At 40.7% G+C, this 10,974-nt stretch overlaps 1 non-coding gene across 1 annotated transcript; it reads right to left on the reverse strand.

Moving 5' to 3' along the window:
• Window positions 1-586: 586 nt before the first annotated feature.
• On the reverse strand, window positions 587-693 carry LOC119471924. The gene has a single exon (XR_005201023.1). It is a non-coding gene; the product is annotated as a U6 spliceosomal RNA (small nuclear RNA).
• Window positions 694-10,974: the final 10,281 nt, after the last annotated feature.

Consider the following 10,974-nt stretch of genomic DNA (forward strand, 5'->3'; position numbering starts at 1 on the left):
TTATGATGCTGGCTTGTTTGTATGGTTGCTTTATAGTGTCTCTGGCCTGTGCACTTAAGTGTGTTTTTATATTGCCTATTAATGGTCTTTCCTTTTCATATTTAGTGATCCTTTCAAGATCTCTTGTCAGGCAGGTCTGGTGGTAACAAACTTCCTCACCATTTACTTATTGGGAAAGGATCTTATTTCTCTTTTGCTAAGAAAGCTTAGTTTGGCTGGACATGTAATTCTTGGTTGAAGATTTTTTTCTTTAAGAACATTATATAGGCTCTCAATCTCTTTTGGGTTGTAAGGTTTCTGCTGAGCAGCTCACTGTTAGCCTGATGAGGTTTTCTTTATAGGTGACCTGCCCTTTCTCTCTAGCTGCCTTTAACATTACTTTCTTTCATTTTGACCTTAGAAAATCTGATTATGTGTCTTGGGGATGATCTTCTTCTGTAGAATCTTACAGAGGCTCTCTGTATTTTCTGAATTTGACTGTTGGCTTCTCTAGAGAGGTTGGGGAAGTTTTCATGAATGATAACCTGGAATTTGTTTTCCAACTTGTTTGTGCCCTCCCCCTCTCTTTCAGGGATGCCAATGATTAAAAAATATGGAACACTATACAAATTTGCATATCATCCTTGTATAGGGGCCATGATAATATTCTCTGTATCATTCCAATTTTAGTACATGTGCTGTTAAAGTAAGCACATAAACCAAGTTTTCTAATAACAAGACAGATGCCTATTCCCCAAGGGCAGCTGGCTCCTAAGGAAGAGGACTGAACAGCTAACCAATCTCCATAGTCCTCCTAACCTTACTCATCTAATATTTCTATTTCTGTAGGAAGAAATAAAAGGCGGGACAGTCAGCCAAAGTGTTTAGAGAAAATTTGTTATAAACACAATCCTAAAATTCATATGGAACCAAAAAAGATCCCACATAGCCAAAGCAAGACTAAGCAAAAAGAACAAACCTGGAGGCAACACATTACCTGATTTCAAACTATACCACAAGGCTGTAGTTACAAAAGTGGCATGGTACTGGCATAAAAATAGGCATGTACACTAATGACACAGAATAGAGAACCTAGAAATAAAGCTAAATATTTCCAGCTAACTGATCTTTGACAAAGCAAATGAAAACAAAGTAGGAAAGGACATCACATTCAACAAATGGTGCTGGGATAACTGGCAAACCACATGTAGAAGAATGAAGTTGGATACTCATCTCTCACATTACACAAAAATCAACTGAAGATGGATCAAAGACTTAAATCCAAGACCTGAAACCATAAAAATTCTGGAAGATAACACTGGAAAAACTCTTCTCAATGTTAGCTTAGGCGAAGAGTTCATACCAAAAACCCAAACACAAATGCAATTAAAAAAAAAAAAAGATAAATAGATGGGACCTAATTAAACTAAAAAGCTTCTGCACAGCAAAAGAAATAATTGGCAAAGTAAACAGACAACACACAGAATGGGAGAAAATTTTTGTAATTTATATACCCAACAAAGGACAAATATCCAGAATCTGTAAGAAACTCAAAAAAATATAGCAAGGAAATAAAACAAAACAAATAATTCCATAAAAAGTGGGCTAAGGACAAGAATAGACAATTCTCAAAGGCAGATCTATAAACAGACATCAAACTTAGGAAAAAATGTTCAATCTCACTAATTATCAGGGAAATGAAAATCAAAACCACAATTCAATACCACCTTACTCCTGCAAAAACGGCCATAATTAAAAAATCAAAAATTAACAAATGTTGTCCTGGATGTGGTGAAAAGAGAACACTTTCAACTGGATGGTGGGAAGGTAAACTAGTACAACCTCTATGGAAAACAGTATGGAGATTTCTTTAAGAACTAAGAGTAGACCTACTATTTGATCCAGCAATCCCACTACTGAGCATCTTCCCAGTGGAAAATAATTCATTATATGAAAAAGACTCTTGCACACATATGTTTATAGCAGCACGATTTGCAATTGCAAAAGTATGAAACCAGCCTTAATGTCCACTGACCAATGAGTGGGAAAAGAAAATGTGATATACACCATGGAATATTACTCAGCCATAAAAAGGAATAAAATAATGACATTTGCAGAAACCTGGATGGACTTGGAGACCATTATTCTGAGTGAAGTAACTCAGGAATGCAAAACCAAACATCTTATGTTCTCAGTTATAAGCAGGAGCTAAGCTATGAGGACACAAAAGCATAAGAATTATATAATAGAATTTGGAGACTCCAGGGGAAGGGTAGAGAGGGGGTGAGGGTTAAAAGACTACACATTTGATACAGTGTACACTGCTCAGGTGATGGATGCACCAAACATGAAAGTACAGGTTGAGTATCCTTTATCAAAAATGCTTGGGACCAGCAGTGTTTCATGTAACCAAACACCACCTGTTTCCTCAAAGCTATTGAAATAAAAAGAAAATTAAAAAAAAAAAAAGGAATAGTGAAGACATATTCTGTCTGCTACCATGCACTGTAGCACCTTATCATGTTCTACGTTGAATAATATGCTGCCAGGGTGGCTAGGGAAGTGTTTCTCTAGAGGAAATGTCATTTATTCTGAAAAAGGAAATAGGTTGGCTTTTGAGGCTGAAATTTCACGGCAAAAGGGCAGAGTTAGGGGAAGGAGTTAGTTCTAAGATCCAGGTCTTACAGACCTGTCTTGGGGCAAATGGTTGTGTGGGGTGTGGGGTGTGTGTGTGTATGCATGTGTGTCCACACATACTCACATGTACTCATGTGTAAAATAGAGGGGCTATGGATCCAAGTCTAAAAAATTACTGATAACTGGAATTACAGAGGTAGGGAGGGACTATAGCTGAGTATATCCAGGGTGAGAGCATCAGAGGAGAGACATCCTCATCTCTATATCTGGAGAGCTTCCAGCTGGTAGGAACAGGGACCAGATGTCACCAGAGCCCTTCTTCAGTGGACAGGGGTTGTACCAGACTCCAGGATGGCCTGAATAGGACATGGGGTGGGTGGCCAAATTGCTACACTGTCAATGTTTCAGTAACACCATTCTTTTGGCACAGGAGCCAAATGAATCATGAATGTCTCCAACAGAACTAAAAGTCACTTCTCTTTAGCATCAGAGTAATAAAGACCAACTCCTTGGACTAAGAAAGTACAGGTTGAGTATCCTTTATCAAAAATGCTTGGGACCAGCAGTGTTTCAGATTCTGGACATTTTTTTGGGGGGGCGGGGGGTGATTTTGGAATATTTGCATTGTATGCCATTAGACATCCCAAATCTAAAATCCAAAATGCTCCAATGAGCATTTCCTTTGGTGTTCAAAAAGTTTTAGGTTTGGGAGCATTTTGGATTTTGAATTTTCAGATTTGAGATGTTCAGACTCTGTAGCTGGGATCTTAGAAGTTACCATAGTCAGAAAGAAGTACACACCTGTTAGGATGAGGTCTCAGAGTTATTTCACCAGAATATCAAAAAGATCGGTTTCTTTTTTAATTCCCTAATTTGTGTAAATTAGGATGGTTTCTTGCTTACACCTTAGACTTTTGGAGATAGGGCAGTATAATGATTAACAGTATATATCCTGAAACTAAACTGCCTGGATTTAAACCCTGGCTCTGCCATTTACAAGCTTTGTGACCTGTGCTGAAATCTCCTCAAGTGAGAAATACTAATGGTAATAACTAATGTGTGGGATGTAGGCAGGATTAAAGAAAGTTAACATGTGTAAGCTTTTGGCACAGTGCCTGGCACATACCAAGTGTTCACTAAATGTCAGGTATTCATATTAATATTCTCTTGTTTCTTTTTGCTAGATATCTTGCCTACTGCAATGGAAATGGAGTCTCCCAAAAGGCTTTCAGAACAGGTTGAGCATACTCACAATCAGCACTTAATGACAGAGCCCTTTCTTAAAAAGAAAGAGACTGAGCTGAAAAGAAACAGAGGACCAGAATTCAGAGTTTGACATTAGGGTTTCCAGCTGAGAGTTATTTTAAGGTACAAGCAGGTAGTGTCATGAGGACTTGGGAGCAGCTCGGTAATCCCACAGAGAGACTTCACTGGCAAGCATATCATTTAGCAGAGCCCAGGGTGTTCCTAGGAGATTCAGGCAGGGGGCCGAAATGCGATTATTTTTGTTTCCATTTCTAAGGAAAAGCTGGAAGGGAGAGAATTTGGATTGAGAGAGTAAAATAAGTGGATTGGATAAGATGATCTCCAAAGATTGTTCCAGCATTCTGCAAGGCACAGAGTCTGTGAGCATGACTAAAATAAGGAAGATTTTAAAATATTCAAGGCAGGAGAATTCAGGCAGATGCTCAGGAAAATATGTCCTAACCAAATTCCCGCTGAACCTCAGAATACCCTGGGGTAAGGAAAATCATGTGAATTTCATACCCAGAGTTATGGAAAATAAAATGAAACACATAAGCTTGGGGGACAATCTTACACTGGTAGAGATATAAGCTTCTTTATTCAGCCTGTCTTTTCTCATTTCACCATGGCTAGAAGTTATGTCAAAGGAAGCTTCAAAAGACTTTTGATGGACAAATTCAACAGCAACTACTATCAAATCTTCCCTGCTCTCTTTTCTAATCTCCTATTTGAACAATAGTTATTAGGCCTAGACTTACAAGGGCAAAATAATTCATAAATTATATTTAAATGTGACTGTCTGAAGATCTCAGGACTAGTATAGAGGTCTCTTACATCTCTAAGAAGCAGTCCAAATAGTTGTGCTATGAGTAGAGTTTGTGAGTTACGAGGTCATTAAATTAGGCTGTAAAACTCCATTTGTTGAATAAGAATATGAAAATGGAATTAAAGTATTACTGCAAGAGGAATTTTTGCGCTTCAAGAGATGAAAGATGCAGAAAGCTTTGGCAAGAACCAGGGATGAGACAAGCAGCTGCTGTGCAAATCTTTTTGCTATTATTCTACCAGAGCATCCCTGATGTTTCCGGGCCAGGATTTCTCGCCCTACACAAATACCAAACATTCTGCCAAGATGTTGGCTAAGCATTCTGCGTAGTTGTGCCACTCTATTCTGTCCATTAGCAAAGCCGCAGACTTACCATGCTCCTTCTCGCTCTGCCATTTGGTCTTTAAGATGGCTGTTGTTACCCTGCTTATCATTCCTTCTTTGGTGGAAAGAAGGGAAGACAAGACTTCCTGCTCACCCGTCTTTACCATCTTAACAGCATGGCACAATTCAGTAGCATTCATGTTACAGTTGCATCTTGGGCAATCTTCTTTTGAGGCACAGAGAACATGCCTATTAGCACTGATTCCCTGTATTCTCAGTTGTCCGCCTCTTTGGAAAAGGGATTCTCATATGAGAATGATATCTTACAATACCAAGTATATTGGGCCCTTCCCATTTTGGAAGAAGCATTTGCATCAGTGCAGGTTAACCCACGAAGTAGAGAAAATATACCAAATAACAATAATAAAAAAAAGTTGGCCCCATCTCTTTGTCACTCAGTGACTCAGATTTCCTACCTGAAAACTAGGCTTAAGCCAGTATCTCTGTGACTAGTCAAAATGTCTGCATATTTGAAAAATATGTAGATGTTGGGTACTAAGTGTACTCACTCAAATGATTGACTCACATTTTGGCAACTGCATAGTGCTAAATAGCATTTTGGTAACAGATTTCACGGAATTAAAAAAAAAATCAACAAAATGATTTTTGGTATAAACAAAATACATCTAATTGTTCTGATTTTTTGAACTTCCAGGGCTGGTTAAGCTCTGAGTATATCTTAGTTGGCTTGCTCCTAGGACACCTGCCTCCCTCATTCTCAACTTTCACTGTAACATATGTGATGAAAAAATAAATCAAAGACCTGAGTTCAAATCCCAGCCCACCAGGAGAGTTATTGGCCATGCTGAGCCTCAATTATATCATCTCTAAAGTGGGAATGATAATAACCTACCATGTGGCAATGTTGTGAAGAGTAAATATAGCGTACTTTAAACCCCCAGCTCACAGCAGACCCTACAAAAATAAACAGTAGACTAATGAAAGCAAATATGGTGTGAATTAGCAAGTCCCTCCTACAGTCCCAGGGTTTCTCAAAGTGTGGTCTCTGACCATCTGTTGCAGAATTCTTCCAGGAAGCTTAGGAGAGACAGAGACTTCTGATCCCTACCTCAGATGTGACAAATCAGAATCTCTGAGACTGACCATTTCTAATACCTCCCCAGTCTCCAGATGACTCTTGAGTATCTTAAAATTTGAGAATTAGATGCACTGAGTTAGAAAATGATTTAAAATTTATTACCCCGTTTAGTCATTGGATTATAAAGAAATAGATAGCTCATGCGTTTCAGTGATTTTTAAGCACTCAAGTTCCTGTGTCTCGAGGTCCACAGGTTCTCTTAATTAAATAATATGGTTAGTTTGGGAAAGTTTAAAAAGCTGATCAAAGTAGGTTATAGGGGAACTGGCTTTTTGGTGTTTTTTTTAATTTATTATTTGTTTGTTTGTTTTTGCTTGAGTTGCTGGCCAATTGAGTAACCAAGTTATTTTGTGCTATTGTTTAGTCTCAACGGGTGGCACTTACATAACTCCCTGGGTTAGAGAGTTACTATTAAACAGAATTTTATATCATTTACTCATTTAGCTTATTAAAACTTCGATTACCATACAAAGTAACTGGTCTAAAATCCACTGGTTCTTGTACTTAATAGTCAAAAAAAACTCTTACCTCAGAAGCACTGAAGTCTTGAGCTTTCAGCTGAGCAGAAAAAAATGATTCAGCAGGCATGACAGCGTGGATTCACGTTAGCACAGATGTTAAGAATCCAAACAGCACACAGTGGCCATTTCCCTGGCAATATAGCTCTGGGGTATCTGATGGAAACGCAAAAGTGGAGCTGGCAGAGCTAGCAGGCTCCTAGAGTGTTCATCCAACAGTGGAACCAGGGTAGCCCCACGAAGCCTGAAAAGCAAGCCAGTTCACTGGCTACGACCAGGCGCTCCCCCTCCACATTTGTGGATCCTTTATTAAATGGGACGCACAGCTGAGCCATGATATAGAGAACCTGGAGAGGGGCCACGAAAGGCAATCAAGATCAATCAGGCTTCCGGGGAATAAATTCTTCAAGGGCTTGGCCTCTTCTAGACCAGAGCAATAGAGCTATGGGCTGGCAGAGTGGGTGTGCAGGGGAGATCAACAGTGCATTGAGATGACTCAGTGATAGTTTAAATATTTCTACTAAGAACATCAAAAGAAAGGGCTTGAGCTGAACTTCAGCAGAAATTGGCTTGCAATTGGAGTCCTGATTGTGAGGGAAGGGGTTATCCTGTTTTAGGGAAAGCTCTAGTGCCCCTTTTCCACTTCAGAGTACCCACTCCCCTCCACCGCCCACTCTCCTCATTCCAGTAGCTACCACTTCTTGACAGAGGCTTGACAATATGCCAGATACTGTGCTCACTGCGTTCTATGTAATATCTCATTTAATCATCAGGGTAACCCTGCAAAGTAGGGTAGTGGTGTCCTCATTTACAGAAGAGAAAACAGGCTCCATGAGATTAAGCAACAAGGTCAGGCAGCCAGAAAAATGGCAGAGCCAAGCTGTCTCATTCTAAATCTCATAAACACTACTTTATCCTGCCCGCTTGCCTATAGCTTAGGAGGCCAGTGTGACTGGAAGCAAGAGTAGGGGAGAGGGTAGGACATGAGGTCAGAGAGTAATGGAGTGCATGGGGGTGAAGTGGCCACCCCATGAAACGTGCCCTTCAAGGCCACAAAGGATTGCATTTTCTTCTGAATATGAAGGGAAACCATGGGGGATTTTCAACAGAAAAGTTCTAATTTAGATTTTAAACACATCCATATGAATATATTTTAGGGGGAAAGGGGTGGAAGTCAGGAAAGTAGTGGTGTAGCTATTTTAATAGTCCAGATGGGAGATGATGTTTTGCAGTAGGTTGGAGTGGCAAAGATGTGGGAAAGTGGGTAAATTCTAGAAACATTTCAAGGGTAAAATAAACAGCATGTGATGAATTGGTAAGTGATATGCCCATGGTTACATAGGTAGTAAGAGGCTGGACTGGAATTGGAACAAGGCTCTAACTACTTGAAAGCAGACCCTGTGAGCTTTCCACAAACTACAGGGAGCTGTGGTCATAAGTTACTGAAAAAGGGATTTCAAAATTCCTACACCTGAGACCAAAACAGGAAACGCTCCCAGTGCCTGAAACGTAGGACTGAGTTGTATGTTTCCTGTGTGTCCTCTCTCTCTTAAAAAAAAGAGGGGTTGACAGCAGGTTATCCAGGACACATAGAAAACAATGACCAGACTGGGCATGGTGGCTCATGCCTGTAATTTCAGCAGTTTGGGAGCCTGAGGCAGGCGGATCATCTGAGATCAGGAGTTTGAGACCAGCCTGGCCAACATGGTGAAACCCCATCTCTACTAAAAAAAATACAAAAATTAGCTGGGTATGGAGGCAGGCATCTATAATTCCAGCTACTTGGAAGGCTGAGGCAGAAGAATCATTTGAACCCAGGAGGCGGAGGTTGCAGTGGGCCGATATTGTGCCATTGCACTCCAGCCTGGGCAACCAGAGCGAAACTGTCTAAAACAAACAAACAGAAAAGGATGACCAGCCCCCTATCTGACCATTCTGGCCCCACTTTGAAGGCTAATGAAGCAAGGTGTGCTGATGGCCTAGACAGCTACTGTGGGCAGAGGAAAAAAGAAAACTTTACACTTTAACCTATATTAGATAGAAAATGGGAGGAGCCATTCAAGAGAAATGAAAAGACTGCAGCCACATTTACACAGTAAAAACCAAATGGAAGATTGAGCAATTATCCAGTAACTGCAGGCTGGGGAGTCAGCCAATATGGGTAACTCAGATAAAAACATGTGTTTGGCTGCTTCTCTTGCCTGAATTACTCGATAATGGCCCAACTGTCTGTTTTGCTTAGTTGAAAAGAACAAGAACCAGGTCCACTCAGGCAGAGAACTTCCATGGGCCAGAGTGTAGCTGAGGCTGAGGAGCCACCAGGAAAGTCTATCCCTGGGAGCCTGGCATGGAGTAAGTCAACCAGGGCAAGAGACTGCTCTGTCAATGCCCTGTGCTAGATCCTAGAGGCCATAAGATGACCCATCTAGGGTCTCGAGTCTAGTCTTGAGACAAAAGTGAGGGAGGAAAATTATAATTAAACATATTTAGAGATATCCTTTGAGGAAATGATGGGAACACAAGGAACTCATCCACACTGGGGTGGTGTGTGGGGAACAATCAGGGCTGGCTTCCTGGAGGGGATTATATTTGAGATTGGTCCTGGATGATGAGGCATTGTTAGCCAGGAAAAGAGAAATGGGGAAAGGAGAGGGAAAACTAGTGAAAGATAGTAGGATTTTTTTTTTCCTTTCTGGTGGTAATAGTTTACCAGGGAACAAGTACAGATAACATTCAAGTTTACTGTGCACCAGACACTTTTCTAAGCAGTTTATATGTACTATCTTATCACAGGGTCACAATAACCATTTGGGAAAAGTGCTATTATTAGTCCATTTTACTCATGAGAAAACTCTGGCAGAGAGCAGTTTAATAACTTGCCACAGTCACCACAGTGGGATGTGGCAAGACAAGGACTCCAAACAGCATGATATCAAAGTTTCTGTGATACTTCTCCATGTTGTCTGTAATGTAGCTTCAGCCCTGCTGCCAGGCCATTCCTGGAGATGTCCATGACAGAGCAGAAGAAATTAATGCGTCACAAAGACCAGAAATCAGCTCTCAGGTTAGAACCCTAGCAGGCAAGTGACACACAGAGGCTGCAACTCTGCCTTTGCCCTGCCTGCTCCTGTGCCAGCTCAGCTCCGCTTCAGCACCTCGTCCCCTGCCCTACATGAACGCCTCGTGCTCCTCAGAGCCCATGAATTCCCTATAGACTGTCTCCCTCCTTCTATTTTAACAGGAGAGAAAGCCCATTATAGGATTGGATCCAAGTCTTTGTTAGAAGTTTCCTGATCCTTCTCTCACCTTGATTCCATTACTGACCCTTTGCCAAGTGCTAGGCCCTTACTGAGGAGCCTGTAAAGCTAGTTTCGTTCACCAGGACTCCTGAGACATATTTTTACCACTGTCAAAAATGCACCAGGCTGTGTTCCGAAAGACAAATAATGAACTGGGAAAATTGTACATGGTCTCGCTTGGCGGAGTTTCAACCAAAGATGAGATTTGTGGTTCAGAACCATGCTGGCAAAGTAACAGATTCCTTCCAGTACATCTGAAAGAAATGAGCTAATAACTAGTAGTGGTTCTCTAGAGACTTCACCCTGGTTCCGGGAAGTAAATATTTTGAAATTGAATTTGTAACAATGGTTTTCATTTTCAAATATGGCATCATAATTCCTCTGGGCTTAAGAAAACTTTTTTGAAAACATTCAAATCATTTCTGCAAACTAAATTATAGAGACTCTCTACATCCAAATCACAGAAGGTCACACCTCTACGTGACTGAATAATCCTTTAAGATCAAGAAGGGAGTTAGTGTAGACAGCAAATAGATGTTTTCCATTTTTAGGGAGGTTGGAGTAAGAGCACTTAACTGGAGAATGTGTAACTCATTGCCAGCGTAGATGGTCCACCTCTGACTTTATTTAAAGAAATGCATAAAGTGCTTTGCTCCTGGGGTTGCCTGGGATAGGGCAGTGCTTGCCAAATGTCTGGTGCTCTGTCAGCTCCAACTGCCCAGCCTCAGAGTGCCTGATCTCCTCCCACTAACCCCGCGCTTTACAATTTACAGATCATATTTTTACCATGTCTTTTTTCCATTCTTCTCACTTTTGCTTCATAAAAACCTTCCTTTTACTGTTGAGGAAATCAGCATGCAGGGAGGCTAAGTGTCCTTAGGATACAGTTAACTGGTGTCAGAGAAAGTGCCAAGATCCAGGTGTCTCACATTCCATACTAACTGGTATAAAAAGAATATGAATTGCTAAAGGTATATATTTGCTCAA

Source organism: Cebus imitator, unplaced genomic scaffold (assembly GCF_001604975.1).
Source record: "Cebus imitator isolate Cc_AM_T3 unplaced genomic scaffold, Cebus_imitator-1.0 Scaffold3, whole genome shotgun sequence".
Taxonomy (NCBI): domain Eukaryota; kingdom Metazoa; phylum Chordata; class Mammalia; order Primates; family Cebidae; genus Cebus; species Cebus imitator.